The sequence below is a fragment of the Pinus tabuliformis genome, chromosome 3_2 (genome assembly GCF_031772625.1).
Source record: "Pinus tabuliformis cultivar Carrire ecotype Pingquan chromosome 3_2, CPIR1, whole genome shotgun sequence".
Lineage (NCBI taxonomy): Eukaryota > Viridiplantae > Streptophyta > Pinopsida > Pinales > Pinaceae > Pinus > Pinus tabuliformis.
Window position 1 is genome coordinate 860,328,798 of NC_142302.1, and position 13,969 is coordinate 860,342,766.

Here is a 13,969-nt window from a genome sequence, read left to right on the forward strand (position 1 = left end):
GATGAGAATTTGATTGTTCTTGATAGTCGATTACCCTGTTACTATTGTATTCGATATGAATTAGTAGTTTTTCTAGTGTCGAAAGCAAGTTTTCATTTCCAAATCGCAAAGTGTTGTCATTGTCTTCATTTTGATTTTGAAAAGAAACGTGTTAGTAATTGTCGCTTTGAAAAATAATTCAATTTTGCACATTAGCTTTCTTTTTATCATTCACATATTAAGAAGGCCGAAAACAAATACATGCATGTGAATTTGCATTTAGACTATTCGATTGGTTTGATTTAGGACAGTGCATATAGTGTGTGCTCTATGCTCTTTGCTGAAAGAACGTTGTCTCTCTTTCCTTAGTAGCTAGGATTTTCATTGCACAAAGAAGATAAAACGACTGTTTATCATGTTAGATTGCATTTTAGGAATTGTACATCTACATCACGCGGTGAACCTGAAAGGCACATTTCTTAAGCAAGATCAACTATAAAATAAATTTAATGAATCTAACAATGCTTTGGAACCTAATGCACAACATCTAGAAGTCTAGGCTAGAGACGTATTCCGGCATCGTAAAGCCTGGTAACTATTGTTCTCACTGTTTGTTGGGTGATTCCTCCACTTTGAGACGATAAGTGCCAGTACGGACTTGTACTCCCACGTACCGTCGAGTATATTTTGGGAGACCATAATAGGCTTAATCCTTTATCCATAGGAAGTCGTGTCTGCCTCCCTATCGATCGCAATGCACTGAACACAGCATTCGGGAAGATTGACTGTCGTACCGTAAAAGGTATTTTGCAGTTTTGCGATTGGTTTGGTAATCCCTCTGCCTAGATTTCCAGAGCAGTCCCTTTCATTCCTTTTCAGACTCCTTAACGGAAAAGGTCCATTTGAGCACTTGTCACTTGAGGCTCATTAAAAATAGAAGGCGACTAGAGTCATCTTTTGTTTTTTCTCGACTCTTTAAAATCGAAAAAACAAGTTGTGTCAAAGCGTCTAAAATTTATTTTAAATGAAATAATCATCACCTTTCCTACATTGGTCTTAAGTTGAGAAAATGGAGTCCACCAACCAAGGAGTTCCCCTTGGAGGAAATCCTAGTCCCTTCTCCTCTTGGGGAGATGTTGATGCACCCCATATGGCCACATTGTCGCTTCCACGATTGACAATCCGCTTGCCCGTATGGCTTTTCTCTACCTCCGTCGTTCAGAACACCACGATTCCTGAACAATCGAGTCAGCAACTAGACAATTCCAGAGTTACCCCCAATCCTCTACTTCATCTAATTCTTCCTCTCCTCCTTCCTCTTCACTTGATGAGGCTGGTAAATCCAAAAATCAAGTACCTGAAAAGAAGAAGGAAAAGAAGAAGAAAGAAAAGAAGAAGAAGGAGCCAAAGGCGAAAAGGGGCAACTAAGCGTCGTCTAGCGAGATTTCACACACTTCACCGACCAGGCCTAAATCGCCATGTGTCATTTGCAAAGGAGACCACTATCATAGAGATTGTCCTTGCATCCCTCTAATCTTAAGGGACTGGTCTCCTCGTTTGCACAACCCGGTGTCGTCAACCTCTGATGATCATGTTGAAAGCACACCGTCGACTAGTGAAAGTGAAGTCCCTGGACGAAAAGAAAGGTGCAAATTTCCTTGTAAACTATGTGAAGGCGATCACGCCGTCCACCGTTGTCCCTTCTTATATGAGGCTAAAAGAGTTTTGAACGATCGTCCGGTTTCACCGTTACGACTTCCTCCTGGATATAAGAAACTCTTGCAAAGTCTGTCGCTAGTTGAAAATCCGGCTGACCCACCCAGGTGGTTGGCTGAAGCATCTATCATTGAAGATAATCCATCTGAACCCATACCAGATGAAATTCAAAAGGTCGAGGCGGCAGTTGACCCAGTCTTTCCTTCACAGGTTCCATCTTCAGATGATACAGTCACCGAAGAGAACAAGGATGACACCGTCAAATTTCTTTTCATAAACACAGACTCCGATGAACATGGGGGCAATTTACCCATTCATTTACCACAGGAAGGAAGTTCGTCAGATTCGTACCCAGCCGTCTATTTGGTCCCACCTCCAAGCAACCTAGTTGTTTTCTTCGACTGGAATCAGCTAGGCAGACCCCGCTTACCAGCTAGTGTACCATTCTGAATCATTGCTCAAGTATATAGAATGGTTATGACCGCTACCATCATAGTTGAAGGGGCTTCTGTGAGTATCCTTTCCTCGACTGCTTGGAAAGCGCTTGGTTCGCCATCGCTTTTGCCTAAGATGAGAAATCTAACATGCTTTGACGAAGGAACCAGTCGACCGTTAGGGATCCTTCCCAATGTGCCCATAACATTGAGAGGGAAAACCATTCACATGAACGTAATGGTAGTCCAAGGACCCCTCGCTTATAATCTACTCCTTGGACGAGACTATATTTATTGCATGGGAGCCATTGTCTCATCACTCTTTAGAGTAATGTGTTTTCTGCACGAAGGAAGAGTGGTCAAGCTCATAGACCAGCTTTCATTCCCCGGTTCACGCATAGCAAATGGTCCTATACCATCCCTGAATGGTCTTTTCATGCAAGGAATGTCTCATCAATCTCCAGTCCGTCCACCCAATGAGCGTGAGCAATTCGGGGGACATGACTAAAACCCAGGGGACATGCACCCTGGTCTGTTTTGGCAGGAAAACTTCAGGTATAAGATAGGTTTCCGCGAGAGATATATGACTAGTCTGACACTCCCGTCCGTGATTGGAAAAAGGGATTGGAATGGAATAAGATTCCCTTGTCAAAGTTATGTGGGTGGAGGCGTCTGCACCACTCACCTTTATCTATGTTGGTAGGCATCGCCGAAGAAGTGTTTTGTTTGCGGTGCAGATAGAAAAATATTTGGTAACTTGAAAGAGGTAAACCTTTCCCGATGAAACAAATGTTTTGTCGGTAGATTGAGAGGTGACCTTGAAACTCTATTTTATACCTGGGGGCATGCAATCCTTTTGGCGTGCAAGCGAAGAGCGACCATTTATTTTTAAAATTTGTAGGTCCTCTAACCCTTTAAACTCGTAGGATTGGTCGTTTCCAAACTTGCATAAAGAAATGATGTGGGGAAAAGATTTGAAAAATTGTCGTTTTTATATATGATACATCCTTATTATACGACTGGATATATCGAGCAGTTTTAACGTGGTCTTCATGCTCATTAAAAAATAAACATAAGCAATGAGCAAATGTTTCCCCCAGCGTTTAAGCTCAATAAAAAATGAACCAATTTCTGGTAAATAACCGTCGTGAATGTAGTACTTCAGCCTTTAAAGCCTTGGCCGTGTTCTCATCATCACCTCCACTCTGTATTGGTCGATCATTCACCTCCGTTTGATTGTCTACCCCTTTTGAGGAACAACTGCGAAGAGTGATCCTGTTAGCCATCCTTGTAACATTGTTGTGATTGGGAAATTCCAAACCTTACCTGGAATCAGCTGCTACCCAAATTTATCACTCGTTCCTAAAAGACGAGTCTCCTTTAAGCTCTTTTCAATTGACTCATAAAATATCAAAAGATTGCCGAGCTATTGGCCTCTCTAGCTCGTTAAAGGGACCAGAAGTGCTATCCCTCCTTTAGATTTTAATCTTTTTGGACCTGAGGGATTATTACACAAAAAGATTGAGCGCTTGTTTTGTTCAGCTCATTAAAAGTATCGAAAATTCATCCCTTCTGTATTGTTTTATACTTTTTCGGACTTAAGGGATTAGATGACGAAAAAGGATTTTTGGAGTTTCCTTTATGTCCCTTTTCAGACCCTTTAAAATTGAAAAGGATCGAGTTATCTTTTTCATTAAACTCGTTAAAACCTAATAGCGACAAACTTGTCCATAGCAGAAAAGAACGAGTTTCACTATTGCTAGGCTCATTAAAACATAGCGATGGGTTTGCCCGAAGGGAAAATTATAGAACAAGCATATGTTATCCTCCTCAAGCTTGACAAAAATGGATCGCTTCTTGTCGACATCAGCTCATTATCCAAGAAGTTGATCTAGGAACACCCCTTTCAGTACTTTGAAGCTTGCATGCCTCAATGGCAAGTTTCTCACTTCCGGCGACATGTTTACATCAATGACCTTCTACCAAAAGATTTCGTGTGGTGTTCGACGCCAAGTCCTCTATTCACACCATGTGAATTGTACTACAATACCTTGAGGATCATTATCACTATCGGTGATTCCTCTCGCACCTGTTAACAGCTTACATCATTGGCTAGTAATCAGGCAATGTCTTTCCATGTTCGACTCTGGAACATCTCTCACATGGATCGACTTGTACTTTGAGTGAAGATCGAACGAGATTGAAGACCCTAGATCTAGTTTCATCCATCCGAGCTGCGATATATATTTAGGAAAATAAAGACATCAAATGTACATTGTTGCTACACAGATAACCATACAATCAAAGGGATGATGGCTCTACCAGAATCATCAGTCTACACTTAGACGACTGTCTGTCCTATGTACATGAAAATGAATTTATAAAGCTGAGCATGGGAATGCTCGCCTCTGCTAGATCATGAAGATATTATGAAGATAATGTATTATTTTGTATCTTATTACAGGTCTCCGCCCAGCTTGAAATAACTTCGGATCCTCATGATAAAGCATTTCACCCGACAACAAAAAAGATTAACGACCTCATGCTTTAGGGGCAACTGTTATAGACATTTTTGGGCACTGCAACCCCAAGCATAAAATGTCCATAAACCAAGGGCTCCTAATGTCCCTAAGGGCTCCGTGAGGTAGAGAAGCATGGAATCTTCCAGAAACTTCTCCCGTGACACTTGCCTCTCTGAATTCGATCAAGGATGAGTAAGAGATCATCAATCTCCAAGTGGAAGCAAGAACTATCAGAGGGAAGACACTAATCAAATCACAAGATGACTCATCCCACTTACACACATCTATATATGGATCCCTCATCCCAGAGATCTAGAGGCTGGAATTTTTCATCTTGTAAGGAACTGCTGTTGGTTTCTTGAGGCAACATCATAGTGTTGGGTGATCTAGGCTTTGCATGAGGTGAAGAAGGGCTTACTTGCTGAGAGGATGATGCTGGGTCAGAACAACTGGTTGTAACTCTCTTGGCTCTTTCTTGATTATTAATAAAGCTATTCAAGTTTTCCTCCATACTCTTGTGCCATTTATGTTTCATGCATTTGTATGGTCAATTTACATTTGATCCTAGATTGTTTATGATAGTAGATCCATGTTCTTGTATAGTGTTATGCTGCTTTGATTCTACAGGTACTCTGTGAAGCTGGGTATACGGGAAAGCAAGTAGCAAAGGACTATCAGAAGAGAGAGGAATCGAGCAAGGAGCCAAGCACAAGACAGAGGTTGCTCTCCTTTATTCTTCTCTCATCTATCTTTCATAAAGGAAAACGATAGTAGTTTTACTTTGTTTGTTTCTAAGGCAGCTAACCACGTTAGTGGGATTAACAGTTCTGCATAGACACTTTTCCCTCTAACAATAAGTGTGTTTTACGATCCCATCCTTAATTGCATTTGGAATAGTCTCCCTGGTTTTCTCCTTTGGATTATATGGAAACTAATAGAAAAAATGTATTTAAAGGTTCAACAACGATGATGGAAACCAAATGCAACTCTTTTGCTAAAAATGTAAAAGAAATGGTCCTTTAATTAAAATGGTTAGCCAAGGATTAGTAGGATTCAGGACTTGAATCTCAAATTCTAAGTGAATGGTTCCCTTCCCTTCTTGTGGGTTTATCAAATTTCGACACCCCTCCTATCATTTCCTTTCTTCCATCTACTTAAAAACCCCCTCTTCCCTCTTTTGTGAATATAATTTTGACATTGTTGCTAAGGGTAATATAGGTCCCACAAGGTACCTGGTTTCATCATCAAAAATCACACACGAATGCTTATATTCATATATTTGTTGAAAATAGGGATCAATATTAATAATGCAGTCGATTTAACCGGCCTAAGGATGGGTTTGGGGTACACTTAGGATCAATGTTACAATAATTCGTTTGTGGGAGGGGACTCACAACTCGTCATTAAGATGTCCTACATAATACAAACCAGATCCCATATCAACAAGCTATCCCAATTTTGTAGAATGGAAAAATACTAGAACATCTAGGGCTCCTCATATTGGACACCTATGCTCTTATTCCATTTCACATAATGAAGAAAGAGCATAGAGTGGTAGTCCTGCGGACTAATTATGGATTCCTAGAGTCTTCCTAGCTTATGGCGCATGCATGGAACTGCTTACCTACTTCTCCTCTATAGATGACGTACTAAAAAATTCATTAGGAATATTTTCCAATCCAAAGTGGGGTGACTAATGAAGAAAGGGAGGCGGGCATCCATTGTCCCACTTGACCAATAGGCCATGGGATGTAGCAAAACACCCACAAAAAGTGTAACAATCACGATGATGCTAAAAAGTATCCCAACATATGGATAGATGAAAGGATGTATGGATTATGGTGAAGGAGGCACTGCACAACAATGAGGAGGGTGGAAATAATGATTTGCATGCCTTTGTTGAGTTACTTGTAGGATTTTGTAATATAGAGTGAGAAACAATTCTTTTTTTTTATAGCCTATACTCACATTAGCTATGAGGATATCAATGATAGGAGGGAAGAAGACCAGGGAAAAATTGCAGACTAGTCTAAATCTACTTAAGCAAGGAAGAACCATTTGTGATGTCAACTCAGGAGTTTAATTTCAAGAAATTCTAGTTTGGCAGGGCGAATAAAAATCTTGCGTCACCACCTAAGATTCCTATAATGTAGATCAGCTTGCTCTAAGACAGGTAAGATGGAACCAAAACAACCTTTTACTATTTTTTTCAAGCAATTAAGATTGAGTTTCCTTACTGTTCCTTTAGGTAATAGCTACTCTCATTTTTGGATTCCTATTTTTCACTTTGTATGTTGTTAGCTTATTTTCAGATTAATTCAAGGTACCTCCTTTTTGATTCATGGGGTAGTTGATATTTTTAATATTATTTTTTATCATGTGTTGGGTTGGAAATGGAGATGGCTATGGATACTGAGGGGAATTTCGGCCTATGATGCTTTGGTCAGGAGTGTATGAACTAGATATGTGTTCTTTTATTTATGTTATAAAGTTTATCATGGTTCATTTATTCTTATGTGTTGGTCCTAATAAATTAACTGAGACTTGGGGTCACTTGCTATGGTTTGTGAGTGTCCTATGTGGATGTTAGTACGTATTACTATGGGAATCCCTAGGTTTTGGAAGGACCATTGGCTATCAAACCTTTGTGCTCGTTGGGTGGTGATTTTGATTTTTATCTCATGTCTCTATGTGGGCTTGGTGGTGGTTGTCTCTTTTATCTGAGGTCCATGGTTTAGGTCCAATACAATTTAGTTGGAGTTTGTGTGTTCTTGTTATTTCTTAGAGTTTCAAACTTAGTGGTGGTGGAGTTTTGAAGTTGCATCAGTGGTGTTCACCTCACTATAAAATATGGCTCAATCAAAAAACTTGAGGTCACTTATCAAGCATCTTTTGGTAATCCAAAGTTGAATTGGATTTGGGTGGGAGAAGCTCTATTTGTCTAGTGCATTTTATATTCTGTATCCTAGGACATAATTGTTTTCCTCACCATGCCCAGACGAAGAGAATGAGTGAGGAGAGGGGTTCCCAATTATGATGAGTGTTCCCATAGAGGAAATATCCCTCTACATCATAGAGTAGTATGTTTTGAAGCCATATACATGGAGCAGATTATAATGCATGTGTAGGAAGAATTGGTGCAGTCTAAAGGGGAAGCCTCTTTCCAAAGATTTTCCCTCTCTTATTCTGAAGCGTTGGAAGAGTGGAAAGAATCGATCCCTGGTACGGGACATACGAGAGGAATATTTAATCAATACATGAAGAAAATATATTTGTACTAATAGATGAAGTTCCTCTTTGCATGTACTCTATTTAATCTCCACGAGTCTTGGATGGACATGTACAGTCCTTGGATCACACACACGGGAACCTAAAATATTATAATATCATGTTGGAGAAGATAAACCATAGGAGAGTAACGATTCAATAACATATCGACATCCCTCTTATAACTACTAGATCTTTGGCATCCCTACAAACTCCTTTCCCACTCAAAGGATTTGATTATGATCCTTTGACTTCATTGTTCCATAGTTTGGGTTTATGGTTTCATTATTACAATAGTTTTTTATTCAACCAAATAGGCCACTACGATGTGATAGGCTTGTTTTATATTAGTTCTGCTAGTTTCTAATAGTCGCTCATATCCCTTCCAAGGGTAGACTTTTTGTTATGGTCTAGTCTCCCTTGTGAGAGACTGGTATGACTTATTGTAGCCCTTGAAGTAATCTCTTGCTTTCAAAGTTAATAAAATTAATTCCAATATATATATATATATATATATATATATATATATATATATATATATATATAATAATAATAATAATAATAATAATAATAATAATAATAATAAATGAATATACATGTTTGTTTACTTTTCAATAAAGCTATTATAAAACATCAATATTCCTAGAGTCCCACACTCCTAGTATGAAGGAGATGGAGACACGGTAAATATATTTCACTCTCCCTTTTAGCCATAAATAATCAAGTAAGATAACTTTATATCAACTTTATAAATATATGTATATGAAGAAAGCTTATGTTTTTCTATGTGTTGATCATCATAAAATATTTCAATGCTCAATGAAAAGGAGTAATTGGAAGTAAAAAATATTTAATTTCCTATCAATAAGAGGAAGATGTGTAATTCATTTAGTTCTTAATATGAAATTAATATATGACATTTTAAAGCTATCATTAATTAAAAAAAATAATATAAATAATACATAAAATATTTTTATATGTGAGTTAAGTAACATTTATGTGCATTTAAAAAGAAAAAGAAAAAGCATTCTAATATGGGTGATGCAATCCATAACTAAAATATTTCAATGTTAAATATGTATATATTATATATGATTAAAAGGAAATTGGTATATATTACATAGCGAAATTGAAATAAATAAATCTTGTAGCTAAAAACATTCAAGTAGATTCGTTATTTTACATTCTTTTTCTTTTTCATAGATATAAGAATTGGGTCAATTTAAGCTGTGTAGTGTAACCAATAAAAAAAAAAAAAAATAGAAGGAATGAAAAATTTCACATGGTCTCTCTCTCTCTCTCTCTCTCTCTCTCTCTCTCTCTCTCTACACACACACACACACATTATAGACACACACACACACATAGCATCTTAACCACAGATTTAGCAAGTTACTAGAGGGATAAAATATTTTGCAGTGCAATTTTTTTCCCAAAATTTACACTCTAAAAGAGATTTTGTAGTTCCATGGTTTTAATTATTTCTTTATTAGACTTTATGATTTTATATTTCTTGTAAATATTTTAATTGGAATACTCGATGTGAGACCTGGCAGAAATGTGGATATTCTTAGTGACAGATGTAAATATTGATATGGAATTATAAATAAAATATTGCTTTCTTGAAAATATAGTGGGAGCCAACATGTGAGTGATCAAGATTCCTTTCTTTTAGAAAGTTGTTTAAATTTGTTAAAGCCCGAGAGGTAGCCATCTTTTAAAGGTACTGATGTCACAATCTAAACCTACAACATTTCAAAGATTCCTAAGTGCCAAGGAATTGCATGACAACAGAAAAATTTCATGCATGTTCGAAGGAATGTATAGTTTTATGAGTGAAAGACAACCCTATGGAAGATGGAAACAAAGATGCTACTCGAAAAGACTAGAAAAAAAAGCATTGAACTAATAACATACTGCAAGAATGTAAGGGGGGGCAATATCAAGAATTGGTTATGAGTATTGATGAAAAGGAAGAATGAGAGTTGGATAATCGTTGTAATGTTAGTTCATTTGATTAAGAGGAACACGCTTGCTCCTGTTGTATTTTCAAGTATTCAAATAAGTGACTAAGTTACTTTGATTGTAATCATTTGATGATTGCTTTAGAATTATGTGTTGGCTAGGAAATTGGTAGAATGCCATTGCATGGATAAAAAAAGAAGAGTAGACAGTTAGGCATGTGGTATTGGACTTATTAAATTTATCTTGTAAATATTTGAATATTTGATATCATTTATTTTTTTGTTTTAATATTTTAAATAGAATAAAAAACTACCTATAGATGAATTTTCACTTATACACTTTATATAATTCAAACAACAAAATGGGTAGGTTTAGCATAGTTGTAGGCCACTGTAAAATGTTAAATTTTGTAGTAAACTTTAAGAAATGCAGTCTTTACCTAATGCATGAAAATATTTGATGAGTAGTTGTAGAAACATTTAGTATATGTATCTTAACGTTAGACCTTTTGCACCAAAAATTATCAAATGATATTGATTGGGTGTTAATAAGGAAGATCTTGGAATCAAGCTTGAAACAAGTTGCGACAAAGATAAGATGAGCATAAATGCTTTGTAACATACCTTAGTTATGTAGTAAAGAACAAAAATTTATTCTTAATTAACCATGCCAAGATAGAAGGAAAGATCATATACACTAACAAAAACTATATAACACAATGAGAAAAGGACTAAGAAACCTTATAAAAATAAAGAAATATCTAACCAAGAACAAAAATTTATTCTTAATTAACCATGATAGAAGGAAAGATCATATACACTAACAAAAACTATATAACACAATGAGAAAAGGACTGAGAAACCCTATAAAAATAAAGAAATATCTAACCATGGAAATAGAACCATTCATATGAGAAAAGGAGTGAGAAGCCATATAAAAATAAAGAGATATCTAAGCATGGAAATAGACCCATTCATATGGAAAAAAGGTTACCCTTGAGTAAGCTTCATATATTAGAAAGAAATATTTAAGTATAAAAAGCAGTTGAAAGAAGCATATTTACATTACTCGTTGGTATTCAAACCATTTATACATACCATGACATCCTTAGAATTTATATTCTCGGCATGGATTATTTTAATAATATGAAAATATTATGATGATAATACGTTTAACATGTGGCATCAAAACCGTTATGAAATTAGCTGGTAACTAATTCAAGAAAGAGTAATGAAAAATTTTTGAACTTCGTAAAATTGTTTCTTTATTTTAGCAGTTTTGGAAAATACCATTTTTGTATTTTTGATGGACACATGTGGGTGGTCGACTAATTTTTTTTGAAACGACCATACTTACAGAGCTTGAGTCATCGACTCATGTACTCTCCCCAGATTGGCATATCAATGTCATGCAAGCTTTATGTTAAGTTCTTGGGACAACCTTTTTCCACTCTTGTTTGTTATGTTTGGTCGCCCGTCAGTGTTAATGTAAGGTGATGGATTTATCTTGTCGTGAGAATGAAGCACCATAAAAGAATAAATGATGTGTTCCACCATACATTTTCTGAGTCATTGAATTGCAAGATCCGTCATGATCGGTGTTGGGGGTATTAAACCAGATTTGTGAACAAGGATAACTATTCTCATGAAATTAATTATTTTGTTCCTACAAAGTCTCTGCATTTTAGCATGTGAGTTTAACTCCAGGTTACATTGGAAGGAGAGATTGGTTTTATCTATTGGTAAATTCTATGAGTGAATACGGTAAAGAAGTACTCCATCATGCTGCGGATGGTCACTTTTAGTGCTAAACAACACCCCATCATATTGAGGGTTGTCATTTCTTTCGGTGCATAAATTGGTGACTCTGAAAGAATGCTCGTGCTACATGTCAAACGAAAAGAATCGACAAATTTAAACTAATTTTACTTTATTGAAAAAACGTTCGTGAGTTATTGTGCATAGAAACAAAGGATAAACTAGGTTTACTTTGTTGAAAGTATTTGATGAATTCTTGTGCACACAGATTAGCTACTAATATTAGATTCTTGGAAAAATTTCTATGAACTCGTGTGAGAAAAGACACAACTTAACTTTTTATATTTTTTTTTGAAAACATTGCATCGTTCTTGTGTTAACCTTTTGAAAAAATAAAAGTTGGCATGGTTCCTATGTTTATAAGGAAACATTAACCCTGTTATTTTCTTGAAAAATATTTGCATATGACTCTTTTACCGAATAGTTCACTATGTTATTTTCTTAAAAATATTACATAATTCTTGTGCATAGAAATATAATTTAACTATGCTAAATTTTTTGAAAGGACTCCAGGGTTAATTTTGTTAAAAATATTTTTGCATTAATGGTTAAATATTATAAATTGTCTCTAAAGTATTGAGGTCCATTTATAACCTTTAACAACAATTTGATGTGGCCATGTGAAAAATAAAAATACTAACACCACAAGAAGATCCACCTATTTTCCATTGTATTCTCTTAGAGGAGACCAAGACCATTTCTATATTTCTTCACAAAATTTTCCAACAATTGTGCATGCATAGTAGTTGGGTAGTTAGAAAAGGATCTATTTAGTTAATAATCCATTACGAAAAATACCATTAGGTAATCTACTAAGTTGAAATGCATTGTGGACAATTGATGATTATAGTGGGTGTGGCACATGTCTTGGAATTTATAGTAAGCATTAGTGCCTCTTGCAATGTTATGGTATGTTTATTTTAAAACTTAGCATGGAGAATTTTTATATGGAATGCATGTTTTGTATTGAAGGTTTATAATATAGATGTGGAATACATATGTAAATACGTTACTTTAGGGAAAACAACATTGAGGTTGTGATCATTTTTGCATTCATAAATAAAAGTTGACCCTGGAAATGCATTTTCCATTTTATAACTACGTTACATTTACTTAATGCATATGAACTATGAATAAAATAACATGCTTTTATAATATTTGAGAATTTACTTAATGCATGTTAAACTGAGGATGGATAGGCATGCTTTTAGAAATTTTATGTAGGTGGAATGTGGATAAAAAGATATGTTTCCATAATTGGGCACATTTAGTTGATGCATTCGAAATATGATAAAACAACTGTGCGCATATAAATATGTCCATTTGAGTTATGTTTCGAGAGTGAAATGAACAAAACTGATAATTTTTTTATATATTAAGCTATGGTATTGCAATGCTAATAACAATATTGGTTTTGTAGTAGAAGAAACAAGAAGAACATTACTCAGTTTTTGAAACAAGTGGAATAACTAGAAAACGATACCATGGTTATGCAAATATTTTCCCATAGCTATGAATTGAGATTAAATGCAATTCGAATATGGTTTTGCATATAATTGTTAAGGCATAGTAAGTTTTAAATAGTTATGGTTATGAATGTAAAAGAAAAAAATTAGTTATGGAGACATTAGAGGAAATTTCGGCCTAAAATTGGCCTCCTAAGACGAATAATAAAATAATAGTTAAAATAATAAAATGAGAGTTATGAATTTTGGAGGGAAAAGAGTATAAGTAACTTTCTTTTTGGTATTTTTGGATTATGTTCTTATATGTTTACTCAAATTTTATGTATATACACTTGTTGGATGGAGAATTAAATTCCACACCCAACGAATACCCATTATGCATGCTTCTGAGAAGACAGACATTCATAAAAGAAATGAAGATACATTAAAAAAATCTGTTGAACACGATTTTTAATGTGTCTTTAATGTTTATCAATAAGGGTCTTCTCAAAAGTATGCATAATGGGTACTCGTCGAGTGTGGAATTTAATTCCACATCCAATCAGCACATCCAATAAGTGTATACACTTTGAAATTTGAGTAAACTTATTAGGAGATAAGCCAAAAAAACATTTAATTTTTTTCTTCTTTTCCCTCCAAAAATATTTACATGTAGTTCTTTCTAAATTTAAAGGATTTTAATTGGTTTACATATTATGACGTGGAAATTACATGAAAATTTCATGGTCACTTTTAGCCTGAAATTTCCTCTAATGTGACTTTTACTTTTACATGTGCAAGAAAGTGTTTTCTTGAAAAGAGGT